The 23,884-nt window shown below is 38.5% G+C and overlaps 1 non-coding gene across 1 annotated transcript; it reads left to right on the top strand.

The window, feature by feature from the left end:
* The first annotated feature begins 23,401 nt into the window (after nt 1-23,401).
* LOC127688067 (U6 spliceosomal RNA) lies at nt 23,402-23,508 on the top strand. The gene has a single exon (XR_007978532.1). It is a non-coding gene; the product is annotated as a U6 spliceosomal RNA (small nuclear RNA).
* Nucleotides 23,509-23,884: the final 376 nt, after the last annotated feature.

The raw sequence follows: 23,884 nt of genomic DNA, 5'->3' as shown, positions 1-23,884 counted from the left end.
ACTAGAGCATCCATACTTTTTTCTTCTTCCTTCTCAGGGATCATTTGACATGTAAATTGTCTTGGGTATTGAAAGCTTTTAGACTAATATCCACTTATCAGTGAGTGCACACCATGAATGTTCTTTTGTGATTGAGTTACTTCACTCAGGATGATATTTTCCAGTTCCATCCATTTGTCTAAGAATTTTATGAATTCATTGTCTTTAATGGCTGAATAGTACTCCATTGTGTATATATAACACATTTTCTGTATCCATTCCTCCATTGAGGGACATCTGGGTTCTTTTCAGCTTCTGGCTATTATAAATAAGGCTGCTATGAACATAGTGGAGCATGGGTCCTTATTGCATGCAGGAGAATCCTCTGGGTATATTCCCAGGAGTGGGATAGCAGGGCCCTGCGGTAGTATTATGCCAAGTTTTCTGAGGAAACACCAGACTGATTTCCAGAGTGGTTTTGCCAGCTTGCAATTCCACCAGCTGTGAAGGAGTGTTCCTCTTTCTTTACAACCTCTCCAGGACCTGCCATATCCTGAGTTTTTTATCTTAGCCATTCTGACCAGTGTGAGGTGAAATCTCAGGGTTGCTTTGATTTGCATTTCCCTGATGAGTAAGCATTTTGAACTTTTCTTTAGGTGCTTCTCAGCCATTCACTATTTCTCAGGTGAAAATTCTTTGTTTAGCTCTGTACCCCATTTTCAATAGGGTTATTTGGTTCTCTGGAGTCTAACTTCCTAAGTTTTTGCGTTCTTTATATATATTGGATATTAGCCCTCTGCCAGATGTAGGGATGGTAAAGATCTTTTCCCAATTTATTGGTTGCTGTTTTGTCCTTTTGACAGTGTCCTTTGCCTTACAGAAACTTTGTAATTTTATGAGTTCCCATTTGTCAATTGTTGATTTCAGGGCATAGGCTAATAGGGTTCTGTTCAGGAAACTTTCCCCTGTGCCTATCTGTCCAAGGCTCTTCCCCCAATTTTTTTTCTATTACTTTTAGTGTGTCTGGTTTTATGTGGAGGTCCTAGACCCACTTAGACTTGTGCTTAGTATAAGGGGATAAGAATGGATTGATCTGCATTCTTCTGCATGCTAGCCACCAGTTGAAATATCACCATTTGTTGAAGAGGGTATCTTTTTTCCACTGGATGAAATTAGCATCTTTGTCAAAGACCAAGTGACCATAGGTGTGTGGGTTCATCTCTGGGTTCTCAATTCTATTCCACTGATCTACCTGCCTGTCACTATATCAATACCATACAGTTTTTAACACTATTGCTCTATAGTACTGCTTGAAATCTGGGATACTGATTCTTGCAGAAGTTCTTTTACAGTTGAGAATAGTTTTAGCTATGCTGGATTTTTTGTTATTTAAGATCAATTTGCGAACTGATCTTTCTAGCTCAATGAAGAATTGAGTTGGGATTTTGATGGGGATTGCTTTGAATCTTTTGGCAAGATGGCTATTTTTACTATATTAATACAGCCAATCCACAATCATGGGTGATCTTTCCATTTTCTGAGGTCTTCTTTGATTTTTTTTTCTTCAGAGACTTGAAGTTCTTGTCATACAGATCTTTCACTTGTTTGGTTAGAGTCACCCCCAGATATTTTATGTTTGTGACTATTTTGAAGGAAGTTGTTTCCCCAATTTCCTTCTTGGCCTTTTTATTCTTTGAGTATAGGAAGTCTATTGATTTACTTCAGTTAATTTTATCTCTAACCACTTTGCTGAAGTTGTTTATCAGCTGTAGGAGTTCTATAGTGGAGATTTTGGGTTCACTTAAGTATACTATAACATCATTTTCAAATACTGATAACTTGACTTCCTCCTTTCCTATTTGTATCCCATTGGCCTCCTCTTGTTGTCTAATTGCTCTAGCTAGAATTTCAAGTACTATATTGAATAGATATGGAGAGAGAAGACAGCCCTATCTAGTCACTGATTTTAGTGGGAATGCTTCAAGTTTCTCTCCATTTAGTTTGATGCTTGGCTACCGGTTTGCTGTATATTGCTTTTACTATATTTAGATATGGGCCTTGGATTCCTGATCTTTCTAAGACTTTTAGCATGAAAGGATGCTGAATTTTGTCAAATGCTTTTTCAGCATCTAATGAAATGACCATGTTTTTTTTTCTTTAAGTTTGTTTATGTAGTGGATTACATTGATGGATTTTGGTATATTGAACCATCTCAGCATCCCTGGGATGCAGCCTACTTGACCATGATGAATGATGGTTTTGATGTGTCCTTGGTTTCATTGGCAATAACTTATTGAGTATTTTTTCATTGATATTCATAAGGGAAATTGGCCTGAAGTTATCTATCTTTGTTGGATCTTTGTGTGGCTTTGGTATCAGCATAAATGTGGCTTCACAGAATGAGTTGGGTAGTGTTCCTTCTGTTTCTATTTTGTGGAATAGTTTGAAGAGTGTTGATATTAGGTCCGGTAGAATTCTGCTCTAAAACCATCCGGTCCTGTGCTCTTTTTGTTTGGAAGACTTTCAATGACCACTTCTATTTCTTTAGGGGCTTTGGGACTGTTTAGATGGTCTGTTTGATCCTGATTTAATTTGGGTATTCAGTATCTGTCTAGGAAATTGTCCATTTCATCCAAATTTTCCAGTTTTGTTGAGTATAGGCTTTTGTAGTAGGATCTGATCATTTTTTTTTAATTTCCTCAGTTTTTGTTGTTACATCTTCCTTTTCATTTCTGATTTTGTTAATTTGGATACTGTGTCTGTGACCTCTTATTAGTCCAGCTAATGTGCCAACATTCTTTTTTTTTTGATTGAATATAGTCTATTTATATTGCCAATGGTAAAACCTTTACCAATTCCCCCCTTTCCCAAAAGCCCCCAACCCCTCCTCCTACCCCTCCTCCACATGTATGCCCCCTCCACTTGACACACATATTTCCACCCCCTGCCTCCACATATATGCTCCACCCAACACACCCCCACCTCCCCGCCCCTTGGTTTCCCTTTGTTGGGGCCTCTATTGAGCGTTTACTTGACCAAGGACCATTCCTCCCACTGATGCCCAAGAAGGCCTTCCTCTGCCACATTTTTGGCTAGAACCATGTGTACTCCTTGGTTGATGGTTCAGTACCTGGGAGTCTTAGCACTGCCAACATTCTTATTCCAACCAGAAGACAGTTTTTCCAGTTTCCAGCCTGACCTGTATATGGAAGGCTTTGCCATTGCCATGGGTCTGAGGTTGGGGATCCTTGATATGACTGCCAGGCTAAACAATGTGAATTTATTTACACTTCATCCATCTTTATACTAAGGAGCTAAGGTCCCCGTGTAAGAGCTATATTCCCTTAACCATATTTTCAGTCCCCAGAAATTAATTTTTTGATAAAGTATATTATTATATTCAGAGTCTCTGAATGTATTTCAGGTTAAATATACATTACGTGTTTTGATTTTATCATTACTTTTTCCTCAAAATATCAGTTTTATGCCTTAACAAATTACTTTCTGATAATAATTATTAAATAGTTTCTAAATAACACTACTTTTACTCCTTTTGTTTGGGCTGCTGATTCTTGGAACTAAGAACTTCTTTTCAGTCTTTGTTGTGTTTGGAGATTTTCACTAAAGCAGTTGCCCATGATTGCCTTATTTTGTATAATTTTTATTTAAAGCTTTTCATGTTCTATTAAATTATGCATACAAGTTTTCATGTATACATTCATATATATCTCATTTTCAAAGAGAGAAACATTTTTCACTGTTCCATGCCCTTGTTTTCTATAATGTACATAGAATTTAATGGATATAGTAAATAATGAATTGTAGATATATAGAATATATAAAATACAGATATATTGTATATAATGAAGATACTTCATACTTTTCTTTTGACAAGGATCATCTTCATTTTTATATAGTATTTTTGCCAGAAATTATAGCACATGCCTATAATCTTGGTACTTGGGATGTAAAGTTCAGAGAATTATAAATTCAAATCCAACTTATATACTGCTAATTATCATTTCAAAGTATTGAGGTACTATCCATCATTTGTCAAATTGTTGTCTGTTTAAATTTCATATAGTTATATTTCTCACTAAGAATTATCAAACAGTTGATCTGAGTATTGATTTCATCTAGTCAGTGTGACTTAGGGCAGATGCTTCGATGTATTCACTGCAATACATACTTCAGATTAGTGAATCTAAAAGGGATAGTGGTTTATTTTGGCTCACAAATTCAGTGATTAGAATCCATTGCTCAGTTATTTAAGTTTGTGACAGCACAGTGTGTCTTAACAGTAGAAGTCCATTGCAGAGGAAACCATTTGCCTCATGGCTTCCAGGAAGCAAACACAGAGAGAGACGATCTAAGGTCCCAATATTCCATTCAGGATCATTCCTTCAACACACTAACTTGTATTCAGTAGACCAACCACCTCAAAATCCAACCAGTTTCCAGTAACATGAAAGGCCATCAGCCAAAAACCTTTAACATGCAAGCCTTTGGGGAACATTTCAGATTAAAATGTAAGCCATAACATTTTACTCATGATCTGCAAAAGCTCATGTGTACCTCACAGCATAAAATCATGTAGTCCATCTTCAAGACTACCCACAGTCCTAAGAGGGAAGTATTTATCAAAGGCCAAGTCTACGGTAGTCTCCTGAGGGGCCTTGACAGAGCCTTATAAATACAGAGGCAGACGCTAGCAACCAACTATTGGACTGGGCATGGGGTCCCCAATGGGGGAGCTGGATGGTTTTCTGGAGGAGCTGAAGGGGTTTACAGCCCCATGGGAAGAACAATGATTGCGGCCACCCAGATGTCCCAAGACTCCCAGGGACTGAATTATCAACTAAGGGGCACACATGGTTCCAGGCAAAAATGTGGCAGAGGAAGGCCTTGTTGGGCACCAGTGGGAAGAATAGTCCTTGGTCAGGTAAAGGCTCAACAGAGGTGCCAACAAAGGGAAGCTGAGGGTGGGGGAGGTGGGAGTGTGCTGGGTAGAGGGGCATATATGTGGAAGAAGGGGGAAGGAGCATGGGTTGGGTTGTCTTTGGGGAGTAGGGAAATGAAGAAAGGTTTTACCATTGGCAGTGTAAATAAAGACGATATTCCATGAAAGGAAGAAAGAAAGAAAGAAAGAAAGAAAGAAAGAAAGAAAGAAAGAAAGAAAGAAAGAAAGAAAGAAAGAAAGAAAGAAAGAAAGAAAGGCCAAGTCTAAGTCTCTCAGTAAAAGAGTAACTACTTTGTGTTCTCCAAATCAATGCTCCCACAGTGTGACAGCCAGTATATGAACCAAATACCATGAAGTGACTAATGACTAGAGTTCTTTGTGTGGAAGACTGGTTGCTTCCACACAGGAGGGACAGCACTGAACCATTGTCACATAGTGTGTGTCTTCTGGTTACAGGTTTTATTTGAGTTGAAAAGTCATATTTTGATTCAGAAGCTGCTTTGTTAGGACATGATTAGAATTGTATTTGGTTATTTCAAATGTTGAAGTCCAAGGCTTTTTCCTTTAGAGTTGGCCAATTGAAATCTCTTGCACTCCAGCTTCTATGAAACAGCTGACAGAGCAACACCTTTTCCGGTATTTCCACAGGTACCTTGTCCACGTGTGTCATAGATTACATTTTTTACATTGTTATTTCTAAGATACTAAATGAAGATTTATATTGACTCCATATTCCTTGAAATAAAACTCTATTTTCCATCACCTTCTAAAAATCAAAGATCTTATAAATGACCCTAAAGGGAAATTTTAATTTTCTTTTAGTTTTCTTTTAACTTTATTTTTCAGTTTTTATAGCATCTTGCACTACAAAAAACCTTTGAGTTTGATATGATGTAATTAGGAAATACATCATCCTAGAAATCATTTCTTAATAAACATCCTGCAGGAAAATACGTTTATAGGAATAAGAAGAAGACATACTGGTTGACTAAATCTTATCTTATTTTCTGTGAAAGGTTTTATTTCTGCTTTATGCTGTATTCTCTCTTTCTCTTTTTCTTGTTACTGGGAAGGGGAGATAGGAAGCAATTAATAGCTATCTTACCCTATAATGACTGTCTTTCCCTATAAAAATCTTTTCTTTTGTCTAGAATGCTTCTTAGAGAGAAAGAAGAAAAGCACTGCTGATATTCAACAATAATAAAACAAATCCTTGAGTCTGTATTGTGCTCATGGCTACATGATGACAAGCAGTGAATCTGATCAGAAAGGAGAGAAAAGAAATATACTGATAAAGTGATCTGAGGGCCAGGTAAGTTGTTTACCTTCCTTTCTGCAATGACAAAATGATTTCCCATGTATTTCAAAATCATGTTGCTCTAAGTACAGTATCCAAAATAAATCTTAAAAATAAAACCCTGGTAACTTAAATGTAAGAAATATCAACATTGATTGCACTGATGGAATAAACATGATTAGGGCAAACTAAAGTTTATATATTTTATCCTCATATGATATGATGTGCTTTCCTGACTATGTGAACTTTTGAAAAATAGCTAAAAGTTTCAGTATTATATAACTATGTTGAGAAACTGGGGAGAGTTCCTGTTTCATTAATTAAAATATAATATTTAGAATGTCTTTCAAGAGAAAGAGCTAATAGCAAGTGACTAAAATCAATCAGGAAGTATTTTATAATATACTATGTTAAGTATAAAAATGCAATTTTATAGCACAAAATTAGTAATTCAGTTAATATTAGGAAAGAGTTACTTTTAAAGGCTCTGTAAGTTATTGACAGTTTATAAAAATGTACCTTAAAGCCATTTTGGTGACACTGTGTTTTGCATATGAAATCAAATTATATATCTTTTAGATGGTATGTGTTGGAAAATTGTTTATTAATAATCAATGAATTTAATATCACTATGTAACTATTAGGACATGTATCTTGAGCTAATGACAGTTTATAAGCATTGATGCTAAACCCGCATATTTTTTACTTTATGATCATTGAACATGTCTTCCCTAAGAGTAGCTTTTGGCATTTCTCTGGACAATGATGTTATTTGGCTGTCCTTAACTATAAGACTATCCACTTTGATTTTATGTACAATACTTTTAGTTTCAGAATTTCACATCTTTCAAGACACTAGCACAGTTGTCAGGTAATAAAACTGCCATTGTTCGAAGTTAGGCCAGCCCCTCTTGGAACACAACACTCTGAACATCACCTTAAGCTATACTACAAACCATTCCTAACCCTGAACTTGAAGCAATAGTAATGATATCAATCTGGAAGGACTTTGAGAGAACTCCTAAACATCAAGTATGTGGTTCAACTCCAGCAAAGTTCTTTTGAAACTCAGTTCCTCTATACATCTGCTAGTTGTCTCTGTCTTACAGCCATCTGTAAGTCAGTTTTTACAACATAAGAGCACCCAGCCATGTATCCATGGGGATCCACAAAGCCTGCATCACCCTCCTCCTATTTCAGGTAATTTGGTATGCAAGGAACCTACCACCAACGGTGAGATACATATTCCTAAGAACTATTTTGAAAGTTGAAAACAGTAAAAAGGTTTGCTCATATAAAAGATATAGAATTTTCTGTTACTTTGTTTAAAAAACAAAACAAGACAAAAACTTGGGTCCTGCATGATTAGCTTGGCTGTTTTTTTTGGGGGGGGGGCGGGAATTTGGTTTTTTGTTTGCTTGTTTGTTTGTTTTTTCTCGAGACAGGGTTTCTCTGTATAGTCCCGGCTGTCCTGGAACTCACTCTTGTGGACCAGGCTGGCCAGAAATTCATCTGCCTCTGCCTCCCAGAGTGCTGGGATTACAGGCGTGCACCACCACCACCGCCAGGCCCAGCTTGGCTATTTTTAGTTAAATACTGGAAATGTTTGAATCCTCCTAAAGTTTGCTTCTAGTATCTGATGAATCAAACAGAGCATTCTTCTATCCAAAGCAGATTCATCATTCATCCCACTGTTCAAAATGTTTCCTGGACCCCTGATCATTGGTATTTCTTTTTGTTTTCTTTTGTTTTGTTGTGTTGTGTTGTGTTTTGTTTTTAAAATACCTTTTGGTAAGAACTAGCCCCAGGGCTGTGTGTACTGAGGAATTCTTCCAGCGCTTATTGTTGATGCTTTCTTCATCTCAATGCATTTTCACGGATCTATTCTCATCTTCATGCTAGATTGGGATTCATTGAGTACACTTGCAGATAGTAGGAAGCAGACGCACTCCTTCAGAAGCTGAATCATCTCGTTGATCAGAGAAACCGATGGACCAGGGACTCTTCGAAGGGACACGAGTGGACAGTGCCCCGGGTTCAGGGGCTTCAGGTTGTGTAGGAGGGAAACCATTCCATTCGGAAGCTTCCTCAGGTTCTGTCAGTCAAGTTAGCTTTTCTGTCTGGAGTTTCTCAGTATACCTGAGGCTTTTAGATCATTAACCCTTTATCCTAGGCATCCAGGGGAAGAGCTTTGCATCTTCAGAACTCCTTAAATAGGCAACTCCCTTCTCTCATCCTCTGCCCTGAGAACTGTATCTCCTTTATGTGCCTCAAGTACTGTTGCCTCAATCACCAGAAACCACCACATTATTTGGACTCCTTCTCTGATCTGCGACCCTGAAATTCTTTGCAATCAATAGAAACTAACATTTATTTCTTCTCATTAAAAATCACTTGTCAGTGTAGCCTGTTGTCCGAAGTCAGAAAAACATTGTTTCATATACTTTACGTTTATAATTTGTTAAGGTAGTTAAAAAATCCTAGTCTTTATTTCATTATAAATCAAAGTAAAAATTCATCATTTGCTTTCTAATGTTAAATTTGTATATTAGATCTATAAATATTTTCCTAGTCATATTTGTTAATATTTATCTTATTGTTTTTTGTCTTTGATGTCACAGAAATATTCTTGAAAATTATATATAATTCTCCATTTTTCCAGCTTCCAATTTTTCATTATTAAATATAGGCATGTTTAATGCATTCTTAATAATTAATTATCATAAAAATGAGACAAGATTTTAATATTTTTATGTGGCTTCACAGTTGTTATTTATCCATATTTGAATAATTTATTATTATCTCATTTTAAAATAGGACATTTTCATTTATTTTCTGTAGGTATCTTTACATCTCCTAAATGGGCTTATAAATTTTCAGACAAAATTTATATACAAATTTTATTTTTATAATATGACCACACACGTTTATGTTGAAGTTTTATTCTATCTCCAATTGTGTTGATTTTCTAGGTAATTCTCATTATCTCTGATAATTAGTTTATCTCAGTATTTTGAGCTAGCATTGTTGTTTTCCTGGCTCAGTATTGTTGGACATTTTACATTGATAAATAGTGCAATAAAATATTACATTCTAATTCATATTGTTTTAAAAATTACATTGATTAAGATTTGAAATTCTGTTCGTTGGTATAACCTCATGCAAAAAATTATCTAGAACCATCACATTGAGGAAGTGCATCTCCCCATTCTCCATCTGCCTCGGGTACCCTCCATTCGACTTTCTCACTTCTTACAACGAATAGAAGCTTCTCTTTGACATACATGGTTCAAACAAATGCATGTCTGAAAAGTGAATGAAATAGGTTTCATTTTTTCACAAAATGATGCAAGCTAATGCATTTTTTTAGAAAAATTAATTTAATAGCTGTTAGGCTAGTAATATTTTCTTAAAGATTTTCTATAGCTAGAATATCTATTATTTCATAAGTTTTCAACACACACACAACGTATTTACAGAAAAACGTTTAATTGGAGTTACAGGATGACAAAAACAAAACAAAACAAACAAGCAGTGCAAGCAGTGCCAAGTGTGAGATACTTTCAACAAGTGGTTGGTCAGAAATCCTCAAAACAAATTAGTATATCAGCATTGCTCTTTATTATCCACCATGGTAACAAGAGCCTATTACTAAAGACCACATATACATTGGGCCACAGACATGGAGAAACCAAGTTGATACTGACCAGAAGAGTCCTTCTTGCTGGCTAAGTTTCACAGTGTTGTAAGGTAGTATAAATAATACTGAGGGGCAGAAGTTACCAACAGTCTTACCCAATTATTAACCCCATGCATTACAATGATAACCTACATGGTAAGACATGCCTATTGATAAAATAGTGATCCAAATAGCATTTGGTAGCAAATACTCACTAAAAAATAGGTTTAAGACCTATTTCATAGAAGGTAATTTATACCTAGTACTATAAAACTAGCGAAGAACCCAGGATTGAGGAGCTCATAGGGCCTGTGGGTGAACTTACAATTACTATTTTGCTGAATGGGCAAAATATCAAACTGTGCTCTAAATCTGTACTTTCATGTCCATGTTAGTACAACCCTCAGACCCTATAAAAGAAGCTTCTTCTTGTGAACATGGAACTTCACAACTGTTCCAAGTGCAGAGTCTGAGCGTGGAGTGCTCAGTTACAAATAAAATCTGTCTTATCCCCTGTCAAAGACCAGGGAATACCATAGAAACAGCACTGAAATGACTGTAAAAGCCACAGTTTGTTCAAGATTGGAGATAAGCAATGTCCTCCCATCATGGAAGGACTACCACATTCTTGAACTCACAGGCATAAGGCCTGCACATGATCAAGCCAATCAACACCCAAGCATAAAGCAGGGGGAGCGGGCTCATAGATGCCACCTGTAGCTGAGGGGCAATGGAGAGTTGATAGTGTCCAGGAGTAGAAAGTTCGTTTTCTTAATACTTTGTTGCCTGGTAGGCTGAGCACACTCCAGTCACCATATATCTATGAGTTAATGGGAAGCAGAAATTGGACTTGATAGCTTTAAGAAAAGAAAAGGGAACATAAAATTGGGATGAGTTTGAGGTATATGGATCTGCAAAATGTGAGGAGGAGAGAGGTTGAATATGATCAGAATATACTGGTATATTTATTCAATTTTCAAAAAATAAAATATTACATATATTTTAAGATTGTTTCCTCCTTGGAAATTATAGCCTGCATTTTCTTTTTATTTTATTGATTTGTTTGTGTATATGAGTGTGGGGGGGAGGGGAAGGAGAGTATATATTTACCAAAGCATAGGTGTGAAAGCCAGATAGGAGGAGGGCTTGGGGAAGGTTATTTCCTTCTTTCCATGTGAGTGCTAAGGATTGAACACAGGCATTGGGCTTGGTGCAAAGCACATTTACCCATTAAGCCATCTTGCTGCCCCAGTTTGTTTACTAAGAAACCTACCTGACACGTACTTTAACCAGGGAATGACTTTCCCCTCTGTGTGTATTCTACCACTAAAAGAAAAAACTAAATCACAAAGCAAGTGCTTAATTTTTTTTTCCTACCCTGTGTTTTACTTAGCAGTGATTAAATAGGGTGAGTTCATGGTTGTATGGCTATAGACTCATTTAGTAATGAAATAATTGAACAGTATTAATTTCTCTGCAAAGAAACTTTCAATCATACATTTTACATATACACATAGTAATTATAACAGAAATTAAAATCAGTATAATTTATCATTGTTCTATGTTCTAAATATTAAGTTAAAGTTTGGAGTTTTGCTTTATGTTTAATAGCTAAAATGTATTTTGTGTTTCATTTCCAATGTCACTTCGTTGTGTTGTTATTAGAGTCTTTAAGATTATACTATTTTTACATTACAGGTTTTACTGAGGATTTTTTGTGACATTGTATGTGAGCAATTTTATGAATAATTTGTAGGTGCTGTTTAAAGGATTTTCTCTGTAGGATACAGTTTAATATACAATGTGATATTAACTTTATTAAAATAACTCATATTCTGTGCATTACTTCATTAGTTCTCTACTCCAGCTACACATTACAGCCTCCTGGGAGGCTTTTATAAACTAATAACACCTAAGAAATATTGGAGCTATATGTTTGAGTGTGATCTGGGCGGCTGCACACTTGAAGCCAAGAACTGTTGTTGATCTGGGGCTGAGCCACAGTTTCAGCTCAGGTTTAATGTGTTTCTTATGTTTATTTGTTTGATTGGTTGGTTGCTTGGGTGGTTCGTTTGGCTTAGTTTTGGCCAAAGATGAGGGAAAAGTAACTTAAATTTTTTTCGTTTTATGGATTCTTTGTGAATTTCACATTATGTACCCCAGTCCAACTCATCTCCCCGCCCTTTCATATCTGTCCTCTGCCCTTGCCACCTCTCTCCAAAACAGAATAAAATAAGATAAAGGAGTTAAAAAAAAAAAAACTTTTCCCAGCAGCTGTAGTGTGTCACTGTGTACACAGTATATGCTTTTGTCCACACATCTTTATTTGCAAATGTTCATTGCAGTAAGTCATTTATCTATTTTGAGGCCTCTGACTTCTGTTGCACTATCTATGCTAGACCCACACAGGGACATTCTGATATTGTAGTTGCCCTGGGTCATGAAACTGCAGATTTGGATCTGCAGGACCAGCCTTTCACATGCACTAGCAGATCACAGATGGAGTAGATGTTTGGAGAGTGAACAAACTCAAAACCCTGGATTTGGACTGGGGAGGTAGCTGAGTGGGTCAGCCCACCAATTCTCTTACCAGCACCATCAGGGCAAGCGTTCCAGCACTGCCCCAGATAACTTACCCAATGCTACAGATGGTAAGTGTCAGGGTCTTCTCTTCGGTTCTCCTGTCTTCAAGGGTTGGCTCACCCTCACCAAAGCACCAGACCACCTCTACTGTGATGCCCCGGTAAGGTGTAGGCCAAGCTCTTCCAAGTGCAGGGCCAGTAAGAGGCATGGCTAGCTCTCTCAGTCTCATTCGCTCAGGGCCAGTTCACCCAACTGCCACCAAATATGAGGGGCAGAGACAGAAGACATCTCTCTCTTGCCCAGGCCATCCCACAGCAGGTAAGGGGTGGGGCCAGGTCTCCCTGACTCATTCCCTTGGGCCGGCTTGCCTGCACCCTGTCCAAGCAAGGAGTAGGGCCAGTTCAGGACAGTGCCTCAGAGGATAGTATAGAACCAGGGACATCTACATGGCCTTTGGTGGCACCAGACCCTGGTTGCCATAGAACCATGAAGCCAGATGTGTCCCTCCCACTGAAGCATCCTGGTCTTGGAAGTTCTCATGACCTCAGATGGTAGCACAGGCCACTCAGAACAACATGACCCTCCGGAGCAGCATGGCTCTCAGATGTTTTCATGGTTTCTGTTGTCAACTCAGATCACAGAAATCTTCTTTGCCTTTGGTGGTAACTTGTACAGAGCCATATTGGGGCAGTCATGCACATGGTTTGAGTTTGACTTTAGTCAAGGACAATCCCTGGCTTCGGGCAGGAATCTGCCAGTAGGACATAATAGGGTAGTAGGTTAAAGCAGGAATTTTTATCCTTGGGTGGAGTGCTAAGAGTGTACTTGACTACGGTCAAGGTTAACTTCTCCCAGATAGCCAGGATCCTGCTCCACCTAGGGTGGAGTGTTCGAAGTAGAGGTTAAGCTCATTGTTCCTCCAGGTCTAGCAATTACTGAATTAGGCAGGTGAACCACCCAGCTGCTGGAGCAGTCAAGACGAGGACCTCCAAGAGAAGCTAGACAACTTCCACCGGAACTCAGCCCAGAGTCTGGGGGGAAGGCTTTGCCCAAACTGTTAAAAGGTCTGGTGCCATTAAAGTTTCCGGCTTTGATCAGTGAATATTGTTTTGGCCATTTTTCTTTTCGCCCCTTCCCTATTCATCCCTCAGCTTCTGTTCCAGCAACCCACTTCATAATAGCTGCAGGCAGGTACGGAATCCAACAGTAACTCAAACCACAGTCATTTACACATATTCCACCTGCAACAGGACCACAGCCACAGCCAGGATCTCACCATGGCCTCCTCATATCTGCCTGTCCCTCACCATTGTTTAGTATCCATTTCCATCTCTCTCTACGGTGTACAAACCCCTGAGATTCACTTTACATTCCATCTCTCCCTGAATGCCTCATCTTTCCCACCTCTCCATCACACATTTGTTCACTGTAGTGGCTCCTGCAGCAGGTGCTTCGGTACCTGTCATCTCCACCCCTCGCCCATTTCACCCTCTGCAGGGTGGTCAAAGTGGGTGCTTGGGTATCCCCGTCTTAAATTTTTTAACTGATTTTCATTGTCTGCCAACTATTTTTCTTAAAATGTCTTGGTACATCTGTGTGACTCAGCACTTCTCTCTTTGCTTTGTCAGTCTTTGTTCTGTATATGTCATAAATTAACCTAGACAGGGTGGCTTAATTAAACAAAAATGATATTCCAATTTCAGCAACTGGACATAGTAATAAGATGCTGCCATGACACGCTCTGGTATGGACTTACATTCGCCATCTTGCAGACACTGCTTTGTATCTGCACATATTGGAACGTTCACAGGCTCTAATCCCTTCAAGAGACATCCGTTTCCCAGATCATTCATCTCACAAAGGACACACCTCTTGACACAATAATACTGGGGAGTAGCATTTCATTGCTTGAATTTCAAAGGGTCACACTGACCTCATAGCAATCATAGAGAAATCATTTGCAAGCACTGTGTGGATGCATAATTGATATAATATCTTACTTTGATTTGGGGGAAAATAATTCACATATTTAATTCATAGTCATATGTTTTGTATTTGAGGATTTTCTTTAGTTTTCTGAGTGCTTCCACTTTTATGTTGACTTAAATTTTTAACTCTATGTGCTCATCCACTCCTTTTCAGCAAAATTCCTAGATCTAGGAATCTCACTCACTCAGGGAAAATGCTTACCTGGCATTTGAAAGGCACAGGTTCTGTTCCTGGTTCCCTGGATTTTTATTGATGATTTTATTAGGTGTTCTTCTTTTCCTATAACAATTAATTTGCCTTTTGTTTAATTCTTATGCTTTTTTCTTATGTTATACTTTTATATTTTCTGGTGTTTATATATTTATTTTATTGTCTATTGATTTTGAAGAAAGGAAGTTTTAATTACATGAACAGTAGTTTATAAGTTATGTGTGTCCCTAAGTCATTTTTGATAGCTGCACACTAAAATCTAATTCAAACTGTCTACAGAAAACATCTGAGGGTGCTGAAATACACTCTCACAACAAATGAGATGCTGGATCTGGATAGCTGCAAGGCAGTAGCGATTAGCAGCAATGTGGGCAGTTCCTTTCTTTGGGGCACATTCAGGTATTAGATTTTACTGCAAGGGTACAAAGAAGTATTCAGAAAAAAATGAAGAAGGGGGTAAATTTAGATTTTGTTCTCATCAAGAAGGGGAACTTCAGATGAGTCATAAAAGAAAAGCTAAGCTGGTTTTCTCAGAAGCTGAGGACTTACAAACAGCATGCACTGAGCTAGCAAGATATTAATAAACAAAGGTGTTCACTGCCAAGTGTGATGACTCCCAACATTCATCTCTAGGACCCTCTTGAGGAGGGCAAAATCTGAAAATCTGACTCCCCCACACTCTCTGATTTTCACATATTATATGCATGGCATTTACAACCACACACCTCACACACATGAGAGGGGGGGGGAGAGGTAGAGAGGCAGAGAGGGAGAGGGACAGAGGGAGAGGGAGAGGGAGAGGGAGAGAGGCAGAGAAGCAGAGAGACAGAGAGGCAGAGAGGAAGAGAGGGAGAGTGGGAGAGGTGGAGAGGGAGAGAGGGAGAGAGAGAGGGGAAGAGAGGGAGAAAGGGAAAGAGGGGAGAATGGGAAAGCGGGGAGAATGGGAGAGAGGGGAGAATGGGAGAGGGGAGAAAGGGAGAAGGGGACAGTGAGAGAGGAAGAGAGCAAAAGAGCACAAGAGAGAGACAGAGGCTTTGTTTCAATAGCAACAAATTGTGGAAATGTATAGTGTCTATAAGTGCCATCATCACTACTGTCATTCCACATGTGTAATGCACCCTTGAAATGATCTCACTCTACCATTTTCACTCTGTATTAATTCTTGACCTATTACATTTCTAGCAGGTGGCATTTTCTCTTTTTCCTGAAGCAACCTTTAGTTGCAGCCTTCTGTTGATTCTGATGATTTCAGAATCTTTCAAAATGTCTTTCTATCCTCATTTTTATGTGTTTCCAGGTTGCCCCCTTTATCCTACCAGCTGTTGGACACAGTCTTATACTGATGCTTTCAGATGGCAGTAGGTTGTTGTGCCATCTTTTGAATAGTCCATTTTACTTTTTTCATACTTTGCCTGTGGCAATTCCACAATATTCTTCTCAGCTGATCTTTTTCTATTTGTTTTGCTTGAACTTTGTATTTCTTCTTGGCTCTGTGACTTAATGTCAAAAAGCAAATGGCTCTGATTTGTTCAAATATTGGTTCTCCCTTTTATTGTCTTCTATTAAGGACGATTCCAGATAAATAGGTTTCTGGACTTTCACCATGACCATTCTAGAATATTTTCTATTGTCATGGCAAAATACTTTTGTAAAGTTGGATTTTTGCTGTTATTTTTGTTGTTCTTCAGTGCTGGAGGCTGAAAGCCAAGTCTGAGATTAGGGCTGTCTGGCCTTGGTGAAGACCCCTTGCTTGGGTCACAACATGATAAAGAGATGGAAAGGGTACTGCCCTATGCAATGAGGCCGAGAATTTTGGGCAGCCTCAATTTATCACAATCCACTCTCAATAGAAACAAGTTACTCTGTGAGACCCACGTAAATTCCTTCCTGGGCAAAGCTCCACAACTTAATTTCCTCACACTAAGCACCATCACATTAGAGTCCTCTACCTTGGTGCCACCACAGTGAGGACATAGCCTGCACCACATGAGCGCTAAAATCACAGCAGTGATGAGTCATCCCATTTTGTGATTGCATTTATGTATGTCCACAAAACTAAGTATATATACACATATATGCAATCATTTATTCAGGGCTATTTTCATATATGAACAACTTGTTTAATTTCAAAGTCTCTGATCATCACTTTTATATATCCAGATTTACAAAATTGAAATTCTATACTAAAATGTTAAAAAAAAAATCCTACTATGGCCTTGAATTCACATGTTATCTTGACACAGGATTTTATCATTTTTGTGAGGCTGGCGAGAAAGCAGACATCTATAGGTCTCGTTGAGGCACGAGTGGGCATTAAACAAAAAAAGGGGGGGTAGTGACCCAACTCCTCTCTTGGGGAACAGAGGATTGTTCTTCCCACATCTTAGGTAGCTCTTGGTGTCTTTTGGAGAAGAGGAGCAGAGCCTATCTTAGTGGAAGACCACCAGATAAGGTAGAGTGGTCCGAGTACTGACACCAACCCCTATGCAGATCGGGTGTGCTTCACGGGGGATTCAGAAGTGGACAATTGGGTCTTCCCCGTGCAATGCCTTGCTCTACACCCCTTGCAGGTGCCCACACTGAGTTCATGCCGTGCTGAACCAGTGTGAATAGTTCTAAGTTGCTATGCATCCCCTGTTGGGGCAAGGTCATCGCATGGCTCAGCCAGGCCTCTGTCAGCCAAATTGAGTTGATGATGCAAGGGGTAATTGTATGGTTTTGAATGCCACAGAGTCAACCTGCTGCCTAATGAATCCTATCAATCGATTTAAAATAAAGGGTCCTAAAATAGCTATCAAAAGCACACAAAACAAGGGCCCAACAATGGACATCAGGAGGGAAAACATGGAGGATTCCCACCAATCAGTAGCAGCTCTAGAAAATTTCTGTCTCTGTAGATTCTCACTCAGCTTATGGAGTTTATGCACCTGTAATTCTATCAGGCCAGATTCATTAACATGATAGCAACATTCTTTCTTAAGAAAGAGGCAGGCTCCACCCTTCTCAGCTGTGAGAAGGTCCAAGGCACGGCCAACTGCAAAGTAACCTGGGCTAGAGAGGTTATTTGCCTTTGCCAGGAAGCCAGAGATTCAGCAGAAGCCTCTATAGCTAATTGAAATTGTTCAGCTAACTTATTGGTGACTATAATAGAATGTCCCAATGATCCACCTGCCAATCCAGCGGCCACCACAGAGGTAGTCAGGGAAAGGCCAACAACAAAGGGCGAAAACAATACACGTTTCTCTCTTCTTAAATGTTCAGAATACATAAAAATTTCTGCAGGGGTACGAAAAGTTAGTTTAGGAATCAAGGTAACAGGGAGGCACAACATAGAGGGATCTATATTTTTTGACACGTATTTAGTGAGGATGCCATTGCTCCAAATAAAATAGCCTCTTGGGGCAAAAATATCAGAAGGTGGAATCTGAGTAATAGTGCATCTTCCTTTTCCAGAGTCTATATAACAAAAAGGAATTTTGGAAAATAGCCAATAGAGTTCAACCTCAGGAATAGGAGAGGTCTTTATTGATTTTACTGTTGTAGAATTTAATGCAAAAGAAGAGGGGAGAGCTACTAAGGGCGGATGGCCCAACATAGCACACAAAAAACATGAGAGGTTTCTCAACCCTGAAACACTGGCCAACATCAGCCTTTCTCTCAAGAGGAAAATCCACGAAAATGGATGAGTAGGAGGAGAGACAGAAAGCTGGCTATTAAGCTCCCATTCTGTATTTAAAATATGAGATTAGCAGATTGTACTTGAACAAGAGAGCACCACATATAAATCTTGCTACTAGGAAGACTTTCTTTCCTGCTCATATACATGGCTCCTTTTACAGAAGATGTCCAGCGGCTATCCCAAGGATCCCAGACAACCAAGGTATATCCTATGGATGATTTAAAAAACTTATCTCGATTATAACAGTATTGGCTGATAAAATTTTCTTTTTTCAAAGTAATGGGCAAATGTATGTTGCAGTGACCCCAGGGACACCCTACATTCTCTTTTATCCAGTTGGTAGAACATGGAAAAATTAGACTGGTCATAAAGAAAACAAAGGGCAGGCTACGCTCTACATGGTCTACACTTGAAATCTGTAAATGTTAAATATATGGTCTTTTGACACCCTGAAGGGGGGCAATCAGCAGTAGCCAATATCTCTCCTTTAATCTGTCCATAATGTATCCAATTTTCAGCTAAATAAAATCACCATGCAATGGGGGATGTTGAGTCTGCATATGTTTGTAGCATCAGCATTAGTAGGAAGCATCCAAAGGTGGCAAGGACCGCGGCCATTTTCAATGATTATTTGGCAAACAAGAAAAGAAAAGGTCTCAGGGAAAACTACTCCTTGGAATTGTCATCATGATCCAAAGCACACTTATCATCATTTACTTGTTTAACCAAGCATTCAGGGAGCCATCAGGCTCCCCCTTCTTTTGTATCAAAAATACAAGCAGAGCCCCTGCCCCAAATAAGAACAGGGTCAGGGCCATTCCACTTAGAAGTGAGGGTATCCGCCCACATAACTGTGGCATAATTTTTACCAACTCATACTCAGTCCATAGAGCACGAGACTCTTAATCTCATGGTAGTGGGTTCGTGCCCCACATTGGGCGTCAGTTGCCCTGGCCCATGAGGGTTTTCGACAGGGGACCCTAGAAGAGAAGGACAAAGACACAGAGACATGAGACACAAAGAACAAGGTTAAGATAAATTAACTGCTCAAGACCACCTAAACTGTATTTTCTCAGTAAACTTATACAGGCAGGGGAAGAAGTGAGGCAAGTGGGATTCTTCACATAGCCCAGGCATTCAGCCAAGGTGAATCTCTGGCAGCTGTAAGATGTTTTCTTCTTCTGGGAGGACACAGTGACCACTCAATTCCTCCAGGGTCTGTAGCTGAAGAAAACTCAAAACCAAAGCCTATCTTTAAAATGAACTCTAAACAAAAAGTAAAGTCAGGTTGGCTCCTGGCAATCATTCTCTCTCTCACTCTCTCTCTCTCTCTCTCTCTCTCCTCTTCTCTTCTGTCTTTTTATAAGTTCATTCATATTTTTAGATATGTATCAGTGTCAGTATTCCTTTCTATAAAATGCAATTCTCATTTTGGTAGTTGGGGGAAGAGAAATATTAATTTGAACATTTTGCCAAAAGCAATCTACAGATTCAAAGCAATGCCCATCAAAATCCCAACTCAATTCTTCATAGAGTTAGAAAGAGCAATTCTCAAATTCATCTGGAATAACAAAAAACCCAGGATAGCTAAAACTATTCTCAAAAACAAAAGAAATTCTGGGGGAATCAGTATCCCTAACCTCAAGCAATACTATAGAGCAATAGTGATTAAAAACTGCATGGTATTTGTACAGTGGCAGGCAGGCGGATCAATGGAACAGGATTGAAGATCCAGAAATGAACCCACACACCTATGGCCACATGATACTCGACAAAGGGGCTAAAAACATCCAATGGAAAAAAAGATAGCCTTTTCAACAAATGGTGCTGGTTCAATTGGAGGTCAGCATGCAGAAGAATGGGAATCCTTGATCCATCTTTGTCTCCTTGTACTAAGCTCAACTCCAAATGGATCAAGGACCTCCACATAAAACCAGACACTCTGAAGCTAATAGAAAAGAAACTGGGGAAGACCCTTGAGGACATCGGTACAGGGGGAAAGTTCCTGAACAGAACACCAATAGCATATGCTCTAAGATAAAGAATTGACAAATGGGACCTCATAAAATTACAGTTTCTGTAAAGCAAAGGACACCATCAAAAGGACAAATCAGCAAACAACAAATTGGGAAAAGATCTTCACCAACCCTACATCACATAGAGGGCTAATATCCAATATATACAAAGAACTCAAGAAGTTAGACCCCAGAAAACCAAATAACCCTATTAAAAAAAGGGGTACAGAGTTAAACAAAGAATTCTCACCTGAAGAACTTCAGATGGTGGAAAAACATCTTAAAAAATGCTCAACTTCATTAGTCATCAGGGAAATGCAAATCAAAACAACCCTGAGATTTCACCTTACACCAATCAGAATGGCTAAGATTAAAAACTCAGGAGACAGCAGGTGTTGGCGAGGATGTGGAGAAAGAGGAATACTCCTCCCCTGCTGGTGGGGTTGCAAATTGGTACAACCACTCTGGAAATCAGTCTGGTGGTTCCTCAGAAAACTGGACACGTCACTTCTGAAAGATCTTGCTATACCACTCCTGGGCATATACCCAGAGGATTCCCCAGCATGTAATAAGGATATATGCTCCACTATGTTCTTAGCAGCCCTATTTATAATAACTGGAAAGAACCCAGGTATCCCTCAACAGAAGAATGGAAAAAATGTGGTATATATACACAATGGACTACTATTCAGCCATTAGAAACAATGAATTCATGAAATTCTTAGGCAAATGGATGGAGCTGGAGAACATCATACTAAATGAGGTAACTCAGTCTCAAAAGATCAATCACAGTATGCACTCATTAATAATTGGATATTAGCCTGGAAAACTGGAATACTCAAAACATAATCCACACATCAAATGAGGTAGAAGAAGAACGGAGGGGTGGCCCCTGGTTCTGGAAAGACTCAGTGTAGCAGTATAAGGCAAAATCAGAACAGGGAAGTGGGAAGGGGTGTGGGAGAACAGGGGGAGGGAATGGGGCTTATGTGACTTTCAGGGAGTTGAGGGCCAGAAAAGGGGAAATCATTTGAAATGTAAATAAGAAATATATCGAATAAAAAAAAAAGTCTACTTTCCTCTACTCTCATAGAAACACCAATTACTCTCAAATGGTGGGCTTTATTTTCTAATTTTCATTTCAACCATCTATTATTCCACAGTTTTTAGAAATTTTATCTATAATTGGCATTGGCAGCCCTGGAGGTTTTAACCTGGTTTAATTTTGTGATCTATGGTTGTTGAGCAGGTTTGTCTATAATCTAAAACTACCAAATAAATGTCAATATTGGGTATTTATTGCAAGTAACATATTCTGTGCACATGAGTATGTAAATCACTATTTTAAAAAAGTATGCAACAGTTATTTAACCTATCTCTTGTTTTGATCCTGAATCAGTAAGATCACATATTTTCATTAGATAAAAAAAGTGTGTTGTCATTTTGATTTCCCTATGTTTTTCTCTTTTCCTACACAATTCCACTCTCTGCACTTCATGTAGTTGATATTGTGAATATTCATATGGTTTCCTATGATTGTATTTTATCCATTTACTGATGTTGTTAAGAATTCGCTGAGCAACATTAAACCGTAATCTGTTTTGGGATGGTCAGTACAGATGCAAATACACTTCTATGATCCCATTTCCTTGAAATGAAAGGGCCTGTTGGCTTTCTATAATTCTCCTTTCATTCTGCATGGAGTTATTTTTGTATCTGAATTATTTCATTAACCCAAGCATTGTACTTAACTGCCCACAGGACATATGGTTTGATTTCTTCTGTTTCTTGCCTAAAACATGGGTCGAATTTTTTCAGCCTGGATTGAGTGAGCTCTCAGACCCATGTGTTGTTCCTTTTAGGAAAACATTTCTTCGTTTTCCTAGGTTAATATATTTTTGTTTCCTAAAGCTTGCAACCTTTTTTTTTCTAACTTGGGGAAACCTTCAATAAGGGTATTAATGTGGAATAGATGAAAGATAAATGTTCTAATTCATCTAATGATTTGACAAGGAGAGAGTAAGCGAGGGGGAGATATTCACTTCATATTTGATTACATGTGTGTCATTTGATATGAATATATTGTAAGGAGTTATTATGCATTTATACTAAGCAATGTGATAAGAGAAATTTTACTCTATTTTAACATGAATAGTGGCATTTTTTAAATTTAGGATAATTATCAGTGTCAGATAACACATTTAAGTCTCTCCTGCACCAAATAGAGAATTTTTTTTTTAATTAAAGAAATCATGTGTTTTGTTTTAGTTAGGATTGCTACTGCTGATGAGATGAAACACCATGACCAAAATTAAGCTGGGAGAAAAGGATTTATTTGGCTTACACATCAACATGGTAGTCACTCTCTGAAGGAAGTCAGGATAGGAACTCAATCAGGGCAGGAAACTAGAGGTAGGAGCTAAGGCAGAGACCACAGATGGGTGTTGTTTACTGATTATTCCACATGGCTTCCTCAGCCTGCTTTTTTAGAGCCCCTAGAACCAGCAACCTATGGATGGAACCAACCACAATGGGATGGACTTCCCACATCAATCACTAACTAAGAAAATGCTCTCCAGGCTTGCTTAGGGCCCTATCTTATAGAGGCATTTTGTCAATGGAGGCTCAATCTCCTCTGGTGATTTTAGCTTGTTTCAAGTTTATCTAAAACTACCCAGCATAAATTTCATACTATTTAGTCTTGTTTTCAGAGCTAAATATTTTCTAGTTTGGGCCAAAAACAAATCCATTGCAACATATTAAAAGGAGAAAATTAAGACCTTGGATGTCTTAAAGATATCGAAAAATCCAGGTCCATGTATGAAATATCCAAAGATATTTGTATAAGAATTGGAGGATATTTTAAAGAATAGTGGACAAAGATGAAAGAGAAGGCTAGCTCCACAGCCTCATTTGGTCAAGGAGGAGCAATAGGTACATCAATGTTCTGATGAATATTGCTAATTAAAACACAACAAACACAGACATAGGAATTAAAAATGAATCTCAAGTGCTAGCTTCTGCAGCACATATACTAAAATTGGAACAATACAGAGTCGATTAGCATGGCCCCTGCATAAGGATGACATGCAAATTCATGAAGCTTTCCATATTTTTTTTACATAAACAGGACCCAGAATTTGGCTGCACATAGGAAATGCACCTCACTGTCAAAGACAAACACTATCTCAAAGTAAAAGGCTGGAAAACAATTTTCCAAGAAAATGATTCCAGGAAACAAGCTGGAGTAGTCATTCTAATATCAGAAAAAATTGACTTTCAATCTAAAGTTATCAAAAAAGGTGTGGAAGGACACTTTATACATATCAAAGGAAAAATCCAACAAGAATAGCTCTCAATTCTGAACATCTGTGCTCCAAAGACAAGAGCACCCTCACTCATAAAAGAAACTTTACTAAAGCTCAAAGCACACATTACACCTCATGCAATAATTGTGGGCAAATTCAAGACTCCATTCTCCTCAATGGACTGA

This window comes from Apodemus sylvaticus, chromosome 6, assembly GCF_947179515.1.
Source record: "Apodemus sylvaticus chromosome 6, mApoSyl1.1, whole genome shotgun sequence".
Classification (NCBI taxonomy): domain Eukaryota; kingdom Metazoa; phylum Chordata; class Mammalia; order Rodentia; family Muridae; genus Apodemus; species Apodemus sylvaticus.
This window is presented reverse-complemented; position numbering and strand designations above follow the sequence as displayed.